The sequence below is a fragment of the Lagenorhynchus albirostris genome, chromosome 17 (genome assembly GCF_949774975.1).
Source record: "Lagenorhynchus albirostris chromosome 17, mLagAlb1.1, whole genome shotgun sequence".
Lineage (NCBI taxonomy): Eukaryota > Metazoa > Chordata > Mammalia > Artiodactyla > Delphinidae > Lagenorhynchus > Lagenorhynchus albirostris.
The window spans coordinates 67475518-67496364 of NC_083111.1; positions in this window are offsets into that span (position 1 = coordinate 67475518).

Consider the following 20847-nt stretch of genomic DNA (forward strand, 5'->3'; position numbering starts at 1 on the left):
AGCTGGGGGTAGTAACAAAAGAAACCAAGTGCAAAAGGCTGTATAGACTCGTATCAGACTCCGCAATAGGAAAAGGTCTGGCTTTGAAAACTGCATGAACCACAGAGATGCATGGAGGTAAATATCACAGCTGTGGAAGATTATTTTCCCCTGGGCCACTCTGCCCCACTCTTAACCACAACCCACCTCTCCATCCCTCTTCTCCAAATCATGAAGAGCGTTACTTCTGGAATTAACTGTTCTCTTGGGCAACCCTGCTGCTCATTTGGATGCATAAGCCTCATCTTCACCTTGCCAGTAACAGTGCTTGACACACAGTTTGCTCTTAATCATGATCATTATTATGATTTTAATACTCTCGGTATTATAGTGATCAGGATCACTGCTTGTAGAGCCAAATGCCTGGGTTCAAACCCCAGTTTAAAACCCACTAACGGTATGGCCCATACTAAGCGGGCCTCAGTTTCTTCATCTGTAAATGGGGATAAAGATAGCATCTACCTCATAGGGTTGTTGTGAGTTTTCCCTGCACTAATATAGATAAAGCACTTATACCAGTTCCTGGCCTATAGTAAAAAGCACTCAATAAATCTCATCAACAGAAATAGATTCATTGCAGCACCATTCACAATAGCCAAGATGTGGGAACAACCTACATATCCATGGCAGATGAATGGATAAAGAAGATGTGGTCTATACATACAATGATGTATCAGCCTTAAAAAAGAAGGAAATCCTGTGGTATAGAACAACATGGATGAATCTTGAGGACATTATGCTAAGTGAAATGAGGCAGTCACAGGACAGATACTGCACGATTCCACTTATAGGAAGTATTTAAAATAGTCAAGCTCACAGAATCAGAGAGAGTAGAATGGTGGTCGCCAGGAGCTGGGGGTGAGAGGATAGGGGAATTTCTAATCAGCGGTCATGAAGTCTTAATTACACAAGATGAACAAGTTCTAGAGATCTGCTGTACAACATTGTGCTTATAATTAACAATGCCATATTGCATACTTTAAAATTTGTCAAGAGGTTAGGTCCAATGTTGTGTTCTTATCACAATGAAATAAAAATTTTTAAAAGATGTAGGGACCAGGTCAAGGTTCATTCCAGCCCTGGTCCTAGAACGCATGACACAAGCCTATAATTTTGGCATGCTGTCCCGCTGACATTGCTAAGGGCCTACTATATACAGTCTAGGTGTTTTACCTGTATTATATCTAATCCTCCCCACAGTCTTGAGAAGGAGGTTGTCATCCTAGCCTTCATTTTACTGTTGGAAAGTGACAGGCAGAACTCTAACTCTGTTTTTCTGACTCCCATGCCGAGGTGTCCCTTCTACCCAATCTCCAACCCTCCTGGGATAGGGGCCACATGCCTTAGCCCAAAGATGCTGTGTCCTGCTTTCCTGCCACATGCCTGCGTTTAGATGCCCCGAACCCCCAACCCTAGCAATGTTTGCCAAAGCTCACCTCTCTTGCCTCCTTATTCTTTGGCTTCACACTGGCCTCGGGCCTGAGAGGCAGGCCCTTCTCTTTCATGAGTAAGTGAAGCGTCCAAAACCACCTTGAGGGGGATTCTCGGAGTGTTCCATGAGGCAGGAAAGGCCTAGAGGTGGGATGACACTTGGCGTTTTTAACAAAGTGAGTCTGGTGAATGGAGGGATTTTGAGCAGAAAAATGACAAGGTCAGATTTACAGCCCCTACGTTACATTCCTTCCCCATGTTTGAGCATCTCTCTAACTTTTCCTCCTGTCGAAACACCCAGCACTCACTGGGCAGACATTAAGATTCGATTAACAGGGACTTCCCTGGTAGCGCAGTGGTTAAGAATCTGCCTACCAATGCAGGGTACACGGGTTCGAGCCCTGGTCCGGGAAGATCTCACATGCTGCAGAGTAACTAAGCCCGGGCGCCACAAATACTGAGCCTGCGCACTAGAGCCCACGAGCCACAACTACTGAGCCCACGAGCCACAACTACTGAGCCTGAGTGCCACAACTCCTGAAGCCCATGAGCCACAACTCCTGAAGCCCGCATGCCTAGAGCCCGTGCTCCGCAACAAGAGGAGCCACCGCAATGAGAAGCCCGCGCACCGCAACAATGAGTAGCCCCTGCTCCCCGCAACTAGAGAAAGCCCACACGCAGCAACCGAGACCCAATGCAGCCAAAAATAATTAAATAAATTTAAAAAGGAAAAAAAAAAAAGATTTGATTAACATGCAATTCTTCCCAGGAGTATTTGCTTTGTTTTTTAATAGCTCTTAGGTGGAGGAACCCAAAGTAATGAATCTTTACTAAAGGAATTTCAACTCCCATGATCTTGGGAAGGAGAGTTTGGGAGGCAATGAAACCTTCCCGAAGCAGCTCCCATCACCCTCCTTGTGGACAGTAGGTCAGGATGCCCACCACCATCTCCCAGCCCTGTGACCTTGGGGAGGCTATTTGATCTCTAGAGCCAGCCTCCTGGGGAACCGCTTCCTAACCCATGGGCTGTTCCCGGGACTGAAATGGACATCAACTGTCTATCACATAGTAATGCTGCACACCAGAGTTTGCTTCCCTCCTGGAAGTGATTCTCAGCCCTGGCTTCAGGAGGGCCCTGCCTGGTTCTCAGACTTGGCAAATGACATGCCCTGGGGGAATATTAAAACACCCACACCTGGGCTCCACTCTCAGGGAGCCTGATTTAATTGGCCTGTGGCCTGGACTGCAGGACTTTTTAAAGCCTCCCAGATGAGTCTAATGTGCAGCAAATTTAAGAAACCTGATCTAAGGAAGGTGCAAAGAAGATACCCATGCCCAGGTCCTACCCTTAAATAACTAAAGTAGAATCTCTGGGGACTGAGATCCAGAGTTTTTAAAATGTATCATACATATTCCATTCCATCTTCCTGTAAGGATATATAGGCATGCCTGTGTGTATTTTGTCACTATTTGCTGTACACAGATGGGATCATATCACACATATGTTTCTGGATCTTGTTATTAACACTTTCATTAACACCTCTTGCTATCAACAATTCCTGTAGAAATCCCTTCAGGTCAGCTAATATCGTCCTACTACATTCTTTATTTACTTTCACTTTGTTTTATTTTGATGAAATTTCAGATGAACAGAAACACTACAAGAATAGTGCAGAGCTTTTCCATTACTCTTCATTAGAGTTCCCAGATGGTAACCCATTATGGTATTTGCTCCATGCCTGGGTATGGTTTAAAGGCTTCTCAGCTGATTCTAATGTGGCCAGGTTGCTGTGTGAAGTCCATAGGTTGCTATGAGACTTCAGGCAATGTTTGTGAAACCCCTGACCCTCGTGAGGGGGTCTTTGCATTAGAAGCAGCTGTGCAAGGTAGTCCAGCGGGTAGGCTCAGAGTCAGGCTGCCTGGGTTTGAATTCTGACTCATCCTCGCCCCAGCTCTCTGTGCCTCAGTTTCTTCATCTGTAAACTAGATCATGGAAATACAAGCGCTTAAAGCAGTGTGAGGCCTGAATGGGATTACTTAGTCTAGTACTTGGCACACAGTACGTACTCAATAAATGTTAGCTATTAACATGTATTCATCATTACCATGGCTCATCTACGAAATAAAATTGGTTTAAGCTCACTCTCATGACCCCTAAGCAGAATTCTTTATATGAATTTTTAATATTTTTTATATATTTATATGAATTTTTATATATTAAAAATTGGGGAGTTGTCAGTATATTAAAAAGTGTCTCAAATTTAGAGACAGAGCCCCTTTTGAAAATGAAACTAGCAAGAATCAACAAATATCTGTGGCAATGACTCACCTTGAGATGTCTGGGATGTGTTTGTGGATGGTGGCCTGGGACACACCCAAGTATAACCTCAGTGTGCAGAATGTGTCACTGGGGCAGGAAACTAATGAAAGAAGGTATCACCTCATGAACTGATTGGTTGCCAGGCCCAAGTAATGCTGGAACAGCCGGGTCACAAGCTCGTACCCGTGGGGGTCAGGCAGCGTACCTGTGTGAATCAGGCCAGGTGTACGTTCACAGGGGGCAGGGAGACTGTCAAGATCTGAAGAGCAAGTTCCCCTCCAAGGGCCAGCTGCTCCCCAGTCCAAGGCCAAATGGGAATGTGGGCCCTTAATTGCCGCATGTTCCAATCCTTCCAGAGGGGCTGAAACCTTGGATCACGATGTGAAGTTTCCCCAGATCAAAATATTTTAAAATTTCCCCATTTTTAGAAACTCTTCTAGAGGCCAGTTTGCAGCTTCTGATCATGGGAATCAAGTATTGGGTTTGGTTCACACGGAAGATATGAAAAAGGGAAAGAAGGTGTAAACATTTTTGTTTCTCTGGAGCTGTACAAGGAAGGGAGACCCTACCTGATGGTTCCAGGTCACCAGGAGAGTGCGTCTGCCCCATACTGGGGTAGGGATGGTTCAGTGAGTTCCTGTTTTGTTTTGTTTTGTTTTGTGGGCCCCACATCATGCAGGATCCTAGTTCCCCGACGAGGGATCGCACCCGTCCCCCCTGCAGTGGAAGCACAGAGTCTCAACCACTGGACCACTAGGGAAGTCCCCTTGAGATGTTTCTTAAGCATCTACTCTGAGCCAAGACACACTAGTCCTCCCAGGAGCCTCTGATATCCTTCTCTTTATTTATATTCTCCCAAATTGCCTGCTGACTACTAACTTGGCTTCTGAGTTACCTAGATATTGAGAATGGTGCTCCCAGGGGAGCAGATCTCCCCACTGCAAATTGTAGAACAAGACCGTCCAGGGCCTGATCTCTTCCTCTTCTGAAGCTTAGCTTTTACTGTTCAATACAAGTCCGATGAGAAAAAGGAACATTTTGTATGTAAGATATGAGTTCTGGTTAGAGTAGCAGTGAAAGAAATGGAAAGCATATTATTTGAGAAAACCCTACTTTTAACACACCATGCGAAGCCATTGAAAACCATCTAGTTATTTCTAATCAATCAGAGGAACCTGAGTTGACCTAGAAATGGAAAATATTACACATTACACAAAACCCAACATTTTGTGATGTAAACAGTCTAAAAAGGGGACTTCCAGTTTTCATAGAGGCAGATTCTATAACATGAAACCCCCTCCTGCTACAGCCATGGAGACAAACTAGGTAAAATATAACCAGAATTCTTTAAAATACATGGCGGGCTTCCCTGGTGGCGCAGTGGTTGAGAGTCCGCCTGCCGATGCAGGGGACACGGGTTTGTGCCCCGGTCCGGGAAGATCCCACATGCCGCGGAGCGGCTGGGCCCGTGAGCCATGGCCGCTGAGCCTGCGCGTCCGGAGCCTGTGCTCCGCAACGGGAGAGGACACAGCAGTGAGAGGCCCGCATACCGCAAATAAATAAAAATAATTTAAAAATAAATAAATAAATAAATAAAATACATGGCAGAGCTCGCAAGGAAGAAGGGAAATCCTCAGGGGCCAGAAGCAAAGAAGAAGCTGACGACCAGCAGAGAATATGTGAAAGCTGATGCCCCGATTGCCGTGGAAGGAGTCCTTGGTTTCAGTAATCCAGGGGCCTGGGTGTTCACCCACAAAGGGGGATCAGAAAAAGAGGCCCTGAACCCATGTATGGAGGACACATAGCTAAGAGCCCCCTCACAGAGTCAGGACACTCCCACCCCCCATGATCATACAGTTTCAAGGACGGGTGGGCCAGGAAGCAATGTGCCTAGCAGGACAGGCAGCCGATACACAGTGTGATAGCTTTGGTCCAGGCTCTGGTAGGGGGCTAAAAGCATACCCTGAGAATTTGTAACCGGAGGCCTGCACCACATCTGTGTTTGGAGTTTGAATTTGCTTTACCTTGAACAGATCCAAAATGCCCAAGATAAGAATTAATGTGAAAACTTGTTACTGGTCTAAAATAATCCTTGGTAACCGGCAGAAGCAAAAGAGAAATGGCTCTGAGGGGACCCACTTTCAATCAAGTCCTCATAGGAAATCCCACAGATAAAGGCCCTGAAATGAGTTCACAATTCAAAACTATAAATTATATAAAGAAACAGTCTATTCATCATGATCAAGAGTCAGCACACACAACTAATATCAGGATTTAACCCACAAGAGTTAAAGATAATCCAACAGTCTGATAGCGATAAGTATGCTTAAAATGATTAAAATATGGACAGAAACAAAAACACAACACACTGTGAAAAGAGGAAAAGCACTGTGAAAAAAATTAAATTGCCTAGCAATGAAAAATATAATCATTGAAATTACCGCATGTATTTGAACACAGTATGGATACGTTAGGAAGCCTAATAGACACAGAGCTGAAGAGAGAATTTTTGATCAGAAAGATCAGAAGAAAGCACACAGAAATAAAGGAGTAGAAAATAGAAAAAATAGGAGACTAGGACACAAGGAGAATGAAGCTTATTGTTAGAGAAGCGGGTGGGAGAGAAGAGAACAGATATTCCAAGAGATATTGGCTGAGAATTCTCCAGAGTTGATGAAATACATAAATCCTCAGATTTCGGTAGTACAGCACATTCTGAGCAAGATAAACCCAATGAATATATATTCTCATACTGAAAATTGTAATTTCTGCTGTATCCTCATTTCCTTCACAGTGGTTAAAAAAAAAAAAACCCTTACAATAATAAAATCGTATTTACTGGAATATCCTTGTTGCTGGAGGGTGTAGTTAAATCACTTACTATCAGAACTTACTGTCAGGATTAACAAACATCTGCAGAAACTGAAGGAGGGTTGGTGCAACGGCTCTTTGGAAGAGATCTAGCGGTGTCACTGTGCTGACCACACTTTTCCTTGTCAAATTTCTCTTTCAGGCTGTTTATCTGGAGTTTTGTATCAGTAGGGTGCTGGCAGGAAACAGATGGCCCACTGCAACTGAAAATGGAGGAAGTTTAAGAAAGAGACACGGGCAGGGTTTAAGGAAACCAGTGGGACCGTGCAGTACGGGGGGCAGGGGACCAAGGCAGCATGCAATTGCCACTCCTGGGACTGAAGGAGAGGGGTGGAGCCTGGAACCCAGAGAGGCAGCAGCATGGAGAGGGCCACCTGCCAGGAGCTGTAGCCCTCAGTAGAGTGATGCAGCCAACCTGCACTGCAGGGACCAACCCCCAACAGAACCAGGACCCCTGGTTTGCCCAAGAGAGTTTGTTCATCTCCATTCTTCTTTCTCAAAAGTGTTCCAGTTTAGACAATAAATTATTTGATCACTTGCATAAAGGCGCTTGTTGGTACAATCCATAGTGTCAGCTTCCTGGGGAGCAAGCAGAGTAGGGAAGGATGGAGAGTGAACTGGGGAGGGGAGAGCAATAGAAGGGATGCAGGATGAGCAACTCCTGCTTAGCAGTAAATTTCTTTAAAAATAGCTTTATTATTCACATACCATAAAAATGCACCCTTTTCAAGTATAAAACTTCCTGATTTTTATTTTATTTACAGAGCAGTGCAACCTTCACTACAACCAATTTTAGAACATTTTCATCACCCCTCAAGGTCATTCTCTACCCATTAGCATCACTCCCCGTTTCCCCCCAACTTCCCCAGCTCCAGCCTAGGCAAACACTAATCTACTTTTCTGTCTCTATAGATTTACCTATTCTGGACATTTCATATAAATGGATCATAAAATATGTGGCTTTTACGTCTGGCTCCTTTCATGTAGCATAATGTTTTCAAGGTTCATCCATGTCATAGCACATGTCAGTACTTCATTCCTTTTGATGGCAGAATAATATTCCATTATATGGATATACCACATTTTGTTTATTCATTCATCAATTCATGGACATTGGAATTGTTTCCACCTATTGGCTATTATGAATAAAGATACTGTGAACAACTGTGAACAAGTTTTTATGTGGACATATGTTTTCAATTCTCCTGGGCATCTACCTATAGTGGAACTGCTGGGTCATATGGAAAATCTATTTGTAAACTTTTGAAGAATTGTCTGACTGTTTCCCAGTAAATGCATTTTTTTTACTCCATATATTCATAAGGTTTCTTCACAACATGGAGTAGCTCTGATGGAGTCACTGTCTCTTTATAACAGTAACACCATCCGTGCACATCAAGATATTTGCCTGCTTTGTCATCCCCAACTAGTCATTGGTGGTGTGGTAAATCTATTACCCAGCACTGCACTCATAACAAGTTGTTTCCCGAGTCTTCCAATAGCATAATTTTAGAGATTTTAAAACTTATTTTAGAATAATCCCATTGCTGAAATGCTTCTAGCACTAAGACTCCTAGGTAAACAGAATTCTACTGTAGCCAATTATCATTCTACCTATACATCTGTCTCTTATAAGTTTGGTTAGTGGGAGTCTATCACCACGAGTCAGTTAACTCTAGATTCACTGGCAAGGCCAAGATCCTGGACCTGTAAAGCTGCATTCTGATTTGTTTGGACGGCAGAATGCATAAAGTGGCATAAGAATTAGGCAGGGATGGGGGCAAGATACTGAGCACCAGGAACTTAGCATCAACAGTCTTTGCTCCACCCACTTCACACATTTAAGTGACCTAGGTGGCCCAGGGCTCCCTCTCCCCTGCAACCCCACAAGCATGCCTGCAATTTCAGGAGGTTTTGCCAGGGCAGACGCAAGCTTCCTTCTACTATGTCTTGAGCTTTTCTTTGAAATCAACAGCAAAAACAGGAGCACAGGAGACCTGTCTTTAATGGCGCAACATGCCAGGATGGAATGGGTGTGGGTTTTGGAGTCATAGAGATTCAAGGTCAGATCCTCATGGCTTTGTATTTCAGCTGTGTCCATGAACAAATTACTTGACCTGCCCGTACCATCACTGGCAAAATGCAAACTATAACGCCCACTTTTAAATCTTAAGGATTACAGATAATGTGTTTCTTGAGCCTAACCTGTAACAGGTACTCAGAAGTGGGGAGCGCTCTTCTTAACAAGACATTGCTGGTATTCCCCCTTTAGATCTTCAATAAGAGAGGCTTTGTTTGGGGTAACAGGGGTGAATTTCAGCCAGGACGCATTTAATCAATCGTTGCAAAACAGTTCTGCCTGTTTACTTTTAATAATGGGTTTGTTTGCTTTTAATAATAAGAACCAGAGGCAACCCTCCTATTTTCTGAAGCTTCTGAGCTGGAGCTCGGTAGCAATCTTTGCAGGCACAAGTGGCCAGTGGCCATGGGCAACAAGTGAAAACAGGTTGTGTGCAGGGAAACATTTCATTTGCAGAGTAAGATCCTATCCAGCAACTTCAAAAGTGGTGGCAGGGTGGCGCAGTGGTTGAGAGTCCACCTGCCGATGCAGGGGACACGGGTTCGTGCCTCGATCCAGGAAGATCCCACATGCCGCGGAGCGGCTGGGCCCGTGAGCCATGGCCGTTGAGCCTGCGCGTCCGGAGCCTGTGCTCCGCAACGGGAGAGGCCACAACAGTGAGAGGCCCGTGTACCGCAAAAAAAAAAAAAAAAAAACTGGTGGCAAGCATCACCCAACTAATGAGCACAACACCCCCTGGTTCCCTGTCCTCAAGGCAGGAATGATGCTCTGTAGTAATCTCCCCACTGACGCCCATCAGGAGGCAGGGCCAGAAGAAAGGACTCTGTGACCCCGGGGGAGTCACAGATCCTCTCTAGGCGTCACTGTCCCCATTTGTAAAAGGAGAGTTGGTCCCTTCCAGGTGAGGTTAAAGGTCTCTTCCATGTGAATCCAGGACTGAATTTAGGCTCTCTCTGGATTCTGTGTCAGCTTTAGATATAGGTGTCAATGTCTGTCTCTGCGGGTATGTGTCTGTTTCTGTTTGGCAAACAGCTGGAAAAAGAGATTAGAGAAGGAATGTGTGCTGTTTGCTCCAGGCAGTGACTCAGTGAAAGAAGAAAGCGACTTCTCAGAAGATGCTAAATGCTTCCCCTCCCCCCACCTGGATGCACACATAAATGCAAACAGCTGGATTCCCCCATCAGTGGAAAAAACTGGGTAAGAGCTACCCATCATCTCATCCCCTTGGCCGCCGGCAACTGGGACACTTCCTTCCCCCACCTCCTCCTCCCCGCCCATTGTTTTTATTTATTTTACCCTAAAGCTATTTTAACCTAAACTTATAGAAGTAGGAGAGGCCTGCCCATCTCATACCTCGTGTAGAGGCCTCCTATCTGTCTTTTCCAGAACTAATTCAAACCCAATCTTCAAATGAAAATAGATTTCCACACGGTTGTTCCCATAATCTAAATGTTTCTGACAGGGAGCTTAATACTGCAGATGGCAACCCCTTCCCTTGTTGATCATAACTGCTTGAAATATTTCCTTTACCCTGAGTTGAAATCTTTTCCCCTTGTTGAAATGAATTTCTTAAGGACTTAAAAACAGGCACTACCTTTCCTTAAACATTATCTCCCAGAGGAGCAATGTAAATAGCCATACAATTCACATGCTTTCTCACCACTGTGTCTCAATAACTTATTATTATAGAAATTGCATTCGATATGTTATACAGAATTTACCATATTATACGCATATATTTATTCTATTCTATAATTTCTGTTTATACTTTAGCATATACTACAATATATAAAAATAATGATTTGAAAATTGGATTATAAAGAGTCAACTTTAGAAAAAGCAGTTCTATCAGGGGCCTCATTCATGAAAATGGAAAGATCCTTTACCAAGTAATTCCCCCCGGGGGCCTTTAAATAGCAATCTCTCCCCCTCCCCACCCCGCATTTTGATTCAGTCTGTAGCAATTCCATTTAGCTGCATTACTGGACCACCTCCTTGTGTAAAAGGAAGGTCAATTGTGTTGGTAACCGTTTGGCTCTCTCTTTTTTTCCAGCTTGCTACTAATTCGTTTGGCCATTAATAGGGCTTTCCCCAGAGGCCATTTGATCTGTTTGGAGGATGAGCAGGGAGTTAGGGCCCCTCCTCCAGCTGCGATGGTTTCCAGAAGCAGACAATCCAAGGGGACTTGTAGGTATGACAGAAATGATTAACTGAATAACTCACTTGAAAATTGTGTGCCGCTTTAAAGACCTAATAGCTGATCAAGTAAGACTCCACGTTGTAACCTGGCTGAGAACAATGCCAGGGGAAAAAAATAAATTTTTTTTTTAAAGAATCCCATTAATGGATTCATTAAAATGCTGGAAGCATGATTTCAGGCAATAACATTTCTATCATCCTGATACTATTCACTTACATTTGCATAACTCTACACAGTTTATGAAGCATTTTCACAAATAGTGTTGCCAGGAGGATGGCTGTGAAAGAACTAAGCTGGACTCGGGCTCCAGAAATGGAAGCAGATTTGGAGCTATTGAGTTCCCAAAGGCACAGGGCTAGGAAACGGTAGAAGAGCCACCAGAGCCCAGGGCTTCTAATTCAAAGTCTCTTCTCACGGCACACGGAACCATCTCCCCAGGGCACCACAGCTAAAGCCACCTTGTTGAACTCTTACCCAGGAGAGAAGGGCACACTGACTGAGGACTCTGCTCTAAGCCTGGGAAACACCGGGCCCTTTGGGTACACAAAGGTACAGACAATACTGCTACCCACAAAAAGGCACCTAAGTCCCAGGATACGTGCCAGCAATATTTTCCGATATTTTAGAGCAATGGATTCCTTTTGTGGGCTGTGAATTTATTGCAAGGGGTCCATACATCCCTATGAACCACCAAGCTTTATGTATTGAGAGACAATATATAAACAGACAATGGTCAGATCATATAAAAAAATCCGAACTTTGACCCGCAACCTGCCCAGTAACCTAAGCCTTTATCTACAATATATGACTCAGGTAGTCAGCCTGCTCTAAGTCAAGCTTTTGCAGGAAGCCAGATAGCAATCTCCACTGACAATCCAGGAAGCTAAACAATAATTCTGTAAAAATCAGCCCCAAACGTCCAGGGCTTAATAACAGCCTACCTATTTTTTGTCCCTGCTTCCAACCACATATGTATCCCCTTACAAGTAGGATACCCGGCTTCTAGTTAGCTGGGAGATTCCCCAAGCCAACAGCCTCCAATCAGGGTCCAACTGAAGCCCTCCAGTCCTTCCGCTAGAAACCTCTCCCACTCCTCTGCCTGCCTTTGAGTCTCTGCCAAAATGCAAGAGACAGCGGCTGACTCCCTTGCTATTGTAAGCTCAATATAAATAGCCTTTGCTTTTTCTCATTTGGTTGGTCTTGGTTTATTCCCAAGGTATAAATCAAAGATATAATATGGCTCATTCGTACACATACCGCTCCCTTCAAATATCTGCAGCTGCTGCTGCGCGTTGCAAAGCACAAGTGCATTTAGAATGCACGATGATGCAGTCTCTGAAATGCTGTCACGTTAAAAAGATGAAGTCTATCTAGTCTATCTATTAGTACTAGCTTGAAAAAATACTAAGTGTCAAAGCAAGTTGCAGAACTGTATGTATGTTATGATCCCAATTTGCAGACATAACAAAAAACTGAATGATTAACAAATGCCCACAGCAAATTGGACGTAAGATGAAAGAGCAGCAGCAGCAACGAAGGCTGTTACTTTTTGAATATCCAGCCCTCCCGATAACCCCAAAATGTGGGTTCTGTCACTAACCTCACTTAACAGGGCAAGGAACCGAGGTTAGGAGAAGCCAAGTAGTTTGCTCATGTTCATGCAACTCGTCAGTGGTGGAGCTGGGGTGTAAGCCCTGGTCCACTGGACTCGAGTTTGCCATTGATTTTTAATTCCGGTTGCCATTTGCCTCTGTAAACCCTTGTTCTGCTTGGCCAGGCCATAGGTGATACTAATGTCTGTTACAGTGGGGCACCGGCTTTTATATTTTAGTCTGAGGATCAGAGTCCTATTGTAGTTGTGTTTGCAGTAAGTGTCCATCAGGACAAAAGACGCTAGATCAGAACACAGGAGCCTGGGTCCTAGTCTAGACTCTGCCACCAACTGCACATCCAGCTCTGAGATTAGTTTCTCTTGGTAAGTGTTTCCAATACATGCAGCCCTACCAGTCTCCTTCCTAGTTCCCAGGGCATTTGTCATTCCTTGCTCAAAGCAGGCCTGCTCAGCCCCTCTGGCCAGCAGTAATAATAACAACAGCCACAGCTAAAACATACTGAACGGCAGGCACTTTTTCTGAGTACTTCATGGGTATTATCTTATTTAAGCCTTTCCCTGACCCCACGAGGTGAATGCTAGTAGCATCTCCTTTTTGCAGATGGGGAAACTGAGGTATGGCAGTGTTAGGTAACCTTGTTCAAGATCATGCAGCTGGTGTGACGGAACCAGGACTCTTCACAGGCAACTTGAATATTTGTTTATTTATTTAGGCTGCACCAGGCGGCAGGCAGACTTCTTAGTTGCAGCATGCACGTGGGATCCAGCTCCCCGACCAGGGATCACACCCAGGCCCCCTGCACTGAGAGCGTGGAATCCCACCCACTGGACCACCAGGGAAGTCCCTTCACAGTCAATATGAACCTCACCACTACAAGTCCACCCTCTGCAACGTCAGTTGCATGTGGTAAGAGGCCAGGGCCGCCTGTGCCCCACTGAATTCCCAGCACCTACCTCAGTGCTTAGTACATAAACCGGTCTTTACAGAATGAATGGAGAATGAATGAATGGCTTCTATCTAATCTGTACAGGGCCTAACACAGCATCCCATATACACAGGAAGTTAATACTATTCAGTGTCCCTGATCGAGTTGATCCCATTTTCTCCCGAGTTATCATTAACAACCAAAGAGAAAGGCTTTGCTACACACAAATAGTTGTTTGTTTACTCTGCCCCCACCAGACTTTCGTTTGTATTTACCTGATATCTAATCATATCTTTTGTTATATTTGGATGTCCTATAGGATGAAAAGGCACATTTGTTTCAACAGGTGCTAGAAAAATAAGATCATTTGCTTCTTGCCCACCCAGATCTCTATCCGTAATTCACTCCTCTTTCCCTTTGGGTGTGTTGTTTTTATTTCCCAATAAGTGACTCTGTCATGAACGCTTCCAAAGAGCCCTCACCTGGGGGTCCCCTTCTCTTACCCTCTCTCTGGAGCTCACTCACTTCTCCTTGACACCATTTACAGGAAGCGGTGCTAAGTTTACAGCCTCATGAACAGCGGCTCCAAGAACCCAATTCGCACACACTGAATACCGCGGGATCCTGTTCGCGGCTGGCAGCTTTTTTTGGGTTGTTCATTTCCCCGGCATGGCAGTAATAACTTTTTCAGACATCTCCGGGGATGTGGACTATTTTGCATTTGTAAGCCACCTTTATGGAAAGGGCCTCCAGGTTTGAAGTGTCCTGTGACCACTTATTCAGTTGGAGACGTGTCAAGGCCACATTCATCAGAAAGTGAAAGCGTGGCCCAGGGTGACATTGCGAGTGTCCTTGGGGCACTGGATGTTCATGCGGGACTTCGGTGGGGCTGAAATAATGTTGGAAAAAAAACTGGATTTTTACTGACGCAAGGGTCATTCTGCTATTGCTTTAAAGTAGGGTAGTGTGTAAAAAGGAAGTACAATTGTGTGGGGAGAGGCTCAGAAAAGAGGAAAGGAAGTGTTCAGTCTGAAGACTGGAAGATTTTGCCCTTCCAAAGCCAGGGCAGGGGATCCACCCAAATCCAATTATCATCCTGTCGCCTCTGTCTGATTTGAAGACAGAGAGATGTCTCTGAACTATAATTTTGATCCCTTCTTTAAGCTAGGCACTCTTTCATTATTTAATTTTCACGAGATCACTGTAAGAACGTTACTATTGACTTACTTTGTAGTTGGGGAAACTGACGCTCAGGGAAAGGGCATGACTTGGCCAATGTCGCACTGCTAAGTGACTGAATCACTATTCAAGTTCAAGGTTGCCTGACGGCAAAGTCAGGCTTTTCCCTCTAGCCACTCAAGTACTGACTTGTAAGGCAAACAAATCATGACATAAGGTCCTGTTACATTTCCTCTATTAGACGTTGCTCTTTTTGCTATTTTGGGGATTCTCCCACCGTGTCGCCTTGGTGTTTAGTAGTAAAACCCCGTTCCAACAACAAGGAACAGCGCTTTCCCTTGTAGGAAACTGAATTCTCTGCAACAGATAATCTTGGTGGGGAAGGATGCCCCAGAAGATAAAGTAGTTGATGGCAGGTACTATAAAAGGAAAGTCCCTTGTAGGGAGGAAGAAAGGCAGCAGGAGGAACTGGCCAGACACTTGAGTCATCTGGGGGCTTAACCTCGGAAAAGCCTGAGGAGGCCCTGGTGTTTGTTTGTTTCCATGACTCCCCAGCCATCCCTGGCAGAATTAATTTCGTCAAAGGTGCTCCCTCATGCATTGGGCATTCCTTCTACTCGTCTAATATTTGTTGAGTGTTTCCACAGGTTAGCACACAGATACGATTAGGTTCTGCTGCATATAGTAACAGAAGCACATGTGGTGGCTTACACAAGACAGAAGTTTCTCTCTCTCTTATGTCCAAGACTACACATTGGCCATGCAGGACGAGTATGGCAGCTCCGTGGTGTCATCAGGGACTCAGGCTCCTATCTTTCTGCTCTTCCCTCCTATCTTGTGGCTTCTTCCTCAAAGCCACCTCATGGTCCAGGACGGCTGCTGGAGCCCTTTGTAGGATGGAAGAAGGAGGAAAAGCACAGGGGCAGAAAAGAGGCCCTTCCCAAATGAATCAGTCCTTTGAAACAGCCTTCCAAGCAGTCCCAAATAATGCTTCCACCTACATCTCATTGGCTAGAATCTAATCACATGGCCACACGTGGCTGCAGGGGTAGCTGGGAAGTATAGTTGTGTTTTGGAGACGGTTGACCAGCAATATGCATGGCTAAAAGTGAGGACTTACTAATGGAAGAGTGGCTATTATAACAGACCGGGGGTCAGCAAACTATGGCCCACAGCCAAACCTGGCCCACTGCCTCGTTTTGGAAGTAAAGTTTTATTGGAACACAGTCAGGTTCAACCTGTTACGTATTTTCTATGGCTATTTTTTACCACAGCAGAGTTAAGGAGTTGTGACAAGATACGGCCTGCAAAGCCTAAAATATTTACTATCTGACACTTTACAGAAGTTTGCTGACACCTGGAATAGACAAATGGCAAGCAGTAATAGCAGACAAATAGCCTACAGCCAGGCACTGGGCTCTGCACAAGAGTACATGGATACGGGTTCTGTCCTCAAGCAGCTTACAGTCTAGTGAGTGAGCAGCCAAGTGAATTACTAATTACAGTATGATGTGGTGAGTGGAACAGTAGAATTCTGTTCAGGGTGCCATGGGACCACAGAGAAAGAGCATCTAAAAAGGACCATGGAGATGGAAGTCAGGCAAGTTTTCCAGATGAGCTAGAAGGATGAGCATCTTGAAAAGAGAGAGAGAAAGGACTTCCAAGCACAGAGGAAAGCATGAGCAAAGACTGGAGGAGTGAAGTGCCCATAATTATGCATTCATCACACCGCATGTCATGGTTGCCCATGAGTCTGTTTCCTTACCTGTGTGTTGCATCTTTGCTGTGTGTTGCATAGGTGTGTGTAGTGCCTTGTAGGGCCCTCCAAACGCTCTTCAGTTAGCTGATTACAGTAGCATCACCTGTGATCCTGTTATACCAATTCCTGGGGGCCCTGGCCCACTGAACCAGAATTTAGAGTGGGTGAGGGGGGGTGGAGGGATACTGTTCCAATTCCAGGATTGGAAATCACTAGGTAAAAGCAAGTTCTTTGGATTAAAATCCGAGCCCCACCCCTTCTGACCTTGCATAAGCCTGGACAAGTTGTTCAGCTTTTCAGAGCTTTATTCTTCTTCATCCATAAGGATGGGGACAGCATCATGAGTTTGTAAGGGCTTTTCTACCTTGGTGCTATTGACGTTTTGGGCCAGAGCATTCTTTGCTACGAGGGACTGTCTTCTGCACCAGAGGGTGTTTGGTGGCATTCACGACCCCAGCACACTGGATGCCGGTAGCATCCCTCGAGTTGTGACAACCAAAACTGTCTCCAGACATTGCCAAATGTCCCCTGAGGAGGCAAAAATCATCCCTGGTTGAGACCTGATGAGCTAGTGTAAAGATTAAATGAGATAATGTATATAACATGTGTAAGTAGTTAGGAAGTGTGATAACTATTACTGTTATTGTCATCAGTGCTCAGAAAATACTAGTTGAAGAAAAGATTTGTCTTGGGTTAAAAAAAAAGAAAGAAAGAAAAGAAAAGAATAGTTGAAAGAACTAATGCACGTCAAGGAACAAGAACAAAAATCTCATAGAAACTATGTCTGGTTTTAGGCTGGCAAACTCAGGAGAGGTCTTAGCCATGACTAACAAGCTTTTCTGTTAAACCCACCTGTCCTGAATCTACATTATTTTAGGAATGTTGGCTGAGAGGCACGTTCAAGTGAGCTGTCAGGGACATCTGTTGTTTTGTTGCCTATTTCTCCAGCTGCTTGAATTAAGTTTTGGGGGAAATACTCACCCCCACTTTCAGCCATGTGCTTTGCATGGAGCTGACCCTCTAGGTTGGTTCTGGCCATGAATCATGGGGAAGACCATTCTCCTGGCCACAGGGTTTGGTCCAGGAGTTGGAAGAGGGCTCAAGCCAAGGCCCAATCAGAGGCACCCAGGGGTTCGCCTGGACAGCTCCAAAGATGGGGTTTCCCTTCCCCACTGGACTTGACCGAGAGAGGTCCTAAGAGCCAGATTGCAACTGGGAAGGGAGTTTGTGACTGAGGACAAGGCTGTCACGTGGAGGAGGGCAGAGTTGAGCAGGGAGATGGGGAGAAACTGAGCTCTGTGATTTCATCTGAACTGTTGTATTCAGCTATGCCTGAGACCCAATTTCTTCACTAATTGTTCATGTTCTGAGCTAATAAATTCTATCTTTGCCTGTTAGTTTGGGCTAGTTTTTCTGTCCTTGAAACCAGAGGACTCTTCCCTTCCCAGTTGATACTTGACCTTGGTTATATTAAGAGTAAAACACCTCATGAGTAGATTTGTACATTTTGAAAAATAACCTTCGGGGACTTCCCTGGTGGCACAGTGGTTAAGCATCCACCTGCCAATGCAGGGGGCAGGGGTTCGAGCCCTGGTCCGAGAAGATCCCACAGGCCACAGAGCAACTAAGCCTGTGCACCACAACTACTGAACCTGCGCTCTAGAGCCCACTAGCCACAACTACTGAGCCCACATGCCTAGAGCCCATGCTCTGCAACGAAGAGTAGCCCCCGCTCGCCACAACTAGAGAAAGCCCACGCGCAGCAACGAAGACCCAAAGCAGGCAAAAATAAATAAACAGAAGTTAAGGGGAAAAAAAGAAAAATAACCTTTGGATCAGCTGAAATTCTTTGGGTGACAAATAAAAGAAAACCCAACTCCAAATGGCTAAAGCAATCAAGGCAATTCATTGGATTGGTCTTCAAAATGCCCAGAAGTATGTTGGCTTTAGCTCCATGTCTCTGCACGTCTCTCGGCTTAACTGTCCTCCTTGTGTTGCCTTGCTTTAGGCTAGCTTCCCCAGGAGCAAAACTGTGGTAGAGCTTCCAGGCCTCGTGGATAAACACCACCAGAAAGGAGACAGGAAGAAGAGTCTTCTCAGCTCGAATCCAGCGAACAGAAGTCCTGGCTTTACTGCAGTTAGATCAATACAGATCACGTGCTCAGCCTTACACGGAGGCGACAGGGAGGAGAGCTCCAGGGTTTGCAGCCGGGGCCTGAAGCTGGACCTGGGGATTGCATCGGCGCCATCCGGAGCTCAGAGCTGCTACCCAGTGGGGAAGGAGCATGGGTGCTGGGAGGCACGCCCACTGCTCACTTTAAAACAAGAAAATAATATTACATGTCAACTAAAATGTCATCTTTTAGTGACACCTTTCAGCTTCATCCTTGGACATCAGCATTCCTTCTTCTGGGCTCTTTCAGGATTTGCCTGTTGATATATTAGCAGTTATATCACTGCTGTCAGCGTTGCTTATCTAGTATCTATTTTCCTCATTAGACAATATGGGCAGAGACCAAATCCAACATCTTTTCTTCAGACCAACCCTGTACTCAGTGGAGGGTCTCTCTCTGTCTCATAGAGTTTGGCTTTATTTTATTTGCCAGATCCAGGAAGAATATGCCTGGCATATTCTTCATGGCACCAAGGGGCTCTCTTCTGAATCAGAGTGGCTCAATAACGGAAGCCTGTTGTTTGTGAGAAAGAATTCTTTGATTAGCAATACAACTAGCCTATCTGCAATAATCTGCCCATGAACTTCAGTCCAGATGTTGAAAGACTAGTCCTGAAATAAGGGAGAAGTGTATTAGCTCAGTCCAATAACTGCTTTCATTTAACAGGTGTTTTGTTGGTTCTATTTTTTTCTTAATCTGATTAAATTTGTTCCTCCACAAAGCAAGGACAGAGAGTTCAAGCCCAGCTGGCCAAAAGAGTCTAGAAGCTCTGAATTGTAGTTCTATGACTAAAGTTAGAATCTCTCCTCCATACTTCCTGACTGTATGACCTTGGACAAGTTACTCAACCTGACTAAACCTCAGTTTCCTCAGCTGTAAAATGGAGATAACAGCATTACCCACCTTATAGAGTTATTTGGAAATATAAATGAAATAGTATCTATAAAAGTGCTTAGTGCAGGCCTAACTCATGAGAAGTGCTCAGTAATGGCAGCTGTTAATATGACGGCTTTTTCTTTTTTAATCATTGGGTGTGTGAGTTTGAGCAAATCGGAAAAATCTGCCAAGGCAACAGTTTCTTCATGTGTGAAAGCAGGACAAGCGTCCCTCGTTCCAAGGCTGTTGTGAAGAGCATAGGGTAGGTGTTAACTAAACGTTCTCTCCAATTCACTTCCACCCATGCCCATCCCAACATGGAAGAGGAGAGAGGGCACCCTTCATTCCCCCACCCCTCCCATTGGTAGAAGAGGCATTTGAGAACCTAAAGGTTTGTTTTACAAATAATTACGAATCTAGGGCAAAGAAACCCTGCCTGGCTTAGAGCGACATTATGGTTGAGATCTGATAGTCACAGATCAAGCAATCCAGCCTCTGTGGTTCCTGTTTCAACCATTGTTGACCACACTGGGCTTTCAGACAAACCTGCGACAGTAAGACTGAAACTTCAGTTGGAATAGGAGAGGGAAATGTATATGGGCAGCTGCAAAATGTTCTGACTTATGTCCATGAAACACAATGCTAGTCCGTGCAGGGAGACCCTGTTGCATTTTTCTAAGTTAATGAGTTTTTTTCTCCCCTTTGGATGCTTCCAGTTACCTTGGTGGGGTTGTGTTTCCCAGGACGCAAGCCACTGTTTAAGATGGCAGCTGACACGTTTGGAAACTACTAGCCTGAAAAAAGATTCCCAGTCTGAAATATCCCTTGGTTTCCAGACGGTGGTTTATGCACTAGTGGGAGTGTTTGGAGGATGGGGGGATTTCTACTCTATCCCATTATTCTCTTCCATGTTCCAGGCCCCTAGCACAGTACCTGACACCGAGTCCAGGCTTAGTAGATGTCTGGCAAGTGAGTTAGAGGAGGAAGTCAGTAATTAAACGGGTCAATGCACAAACAGTGAATTCTGACCAAGGGTGTTTATAGCCTATTGATGACTAAGAATTTCTAGGCTGGCCAGAGGCTTGTTCTGACAGTTACTGACTTGTATTTACAGCAAGACCAAGAGGGAACCTGTTAGGGCCAGTTGATCCTAATTTTCAGTTAGGATAATGGGTGTTGTCAGCCCAGGCAGAATGACCTATGAGCTTCGGATGTAATTGGTCTGGAGCCAGCCAGTTCAGCTCGGGAACAGGACCATGAAGCCACTGCTGCCAAGTGCCTGTAAGGTCATTGCATTCAGGTTTGGGATCATGACATTATTTCCTGGCCTCCCAGTCATCTCCTGCTCGGCAGAACTTCCGTCTGCTTATAGCACGGTGA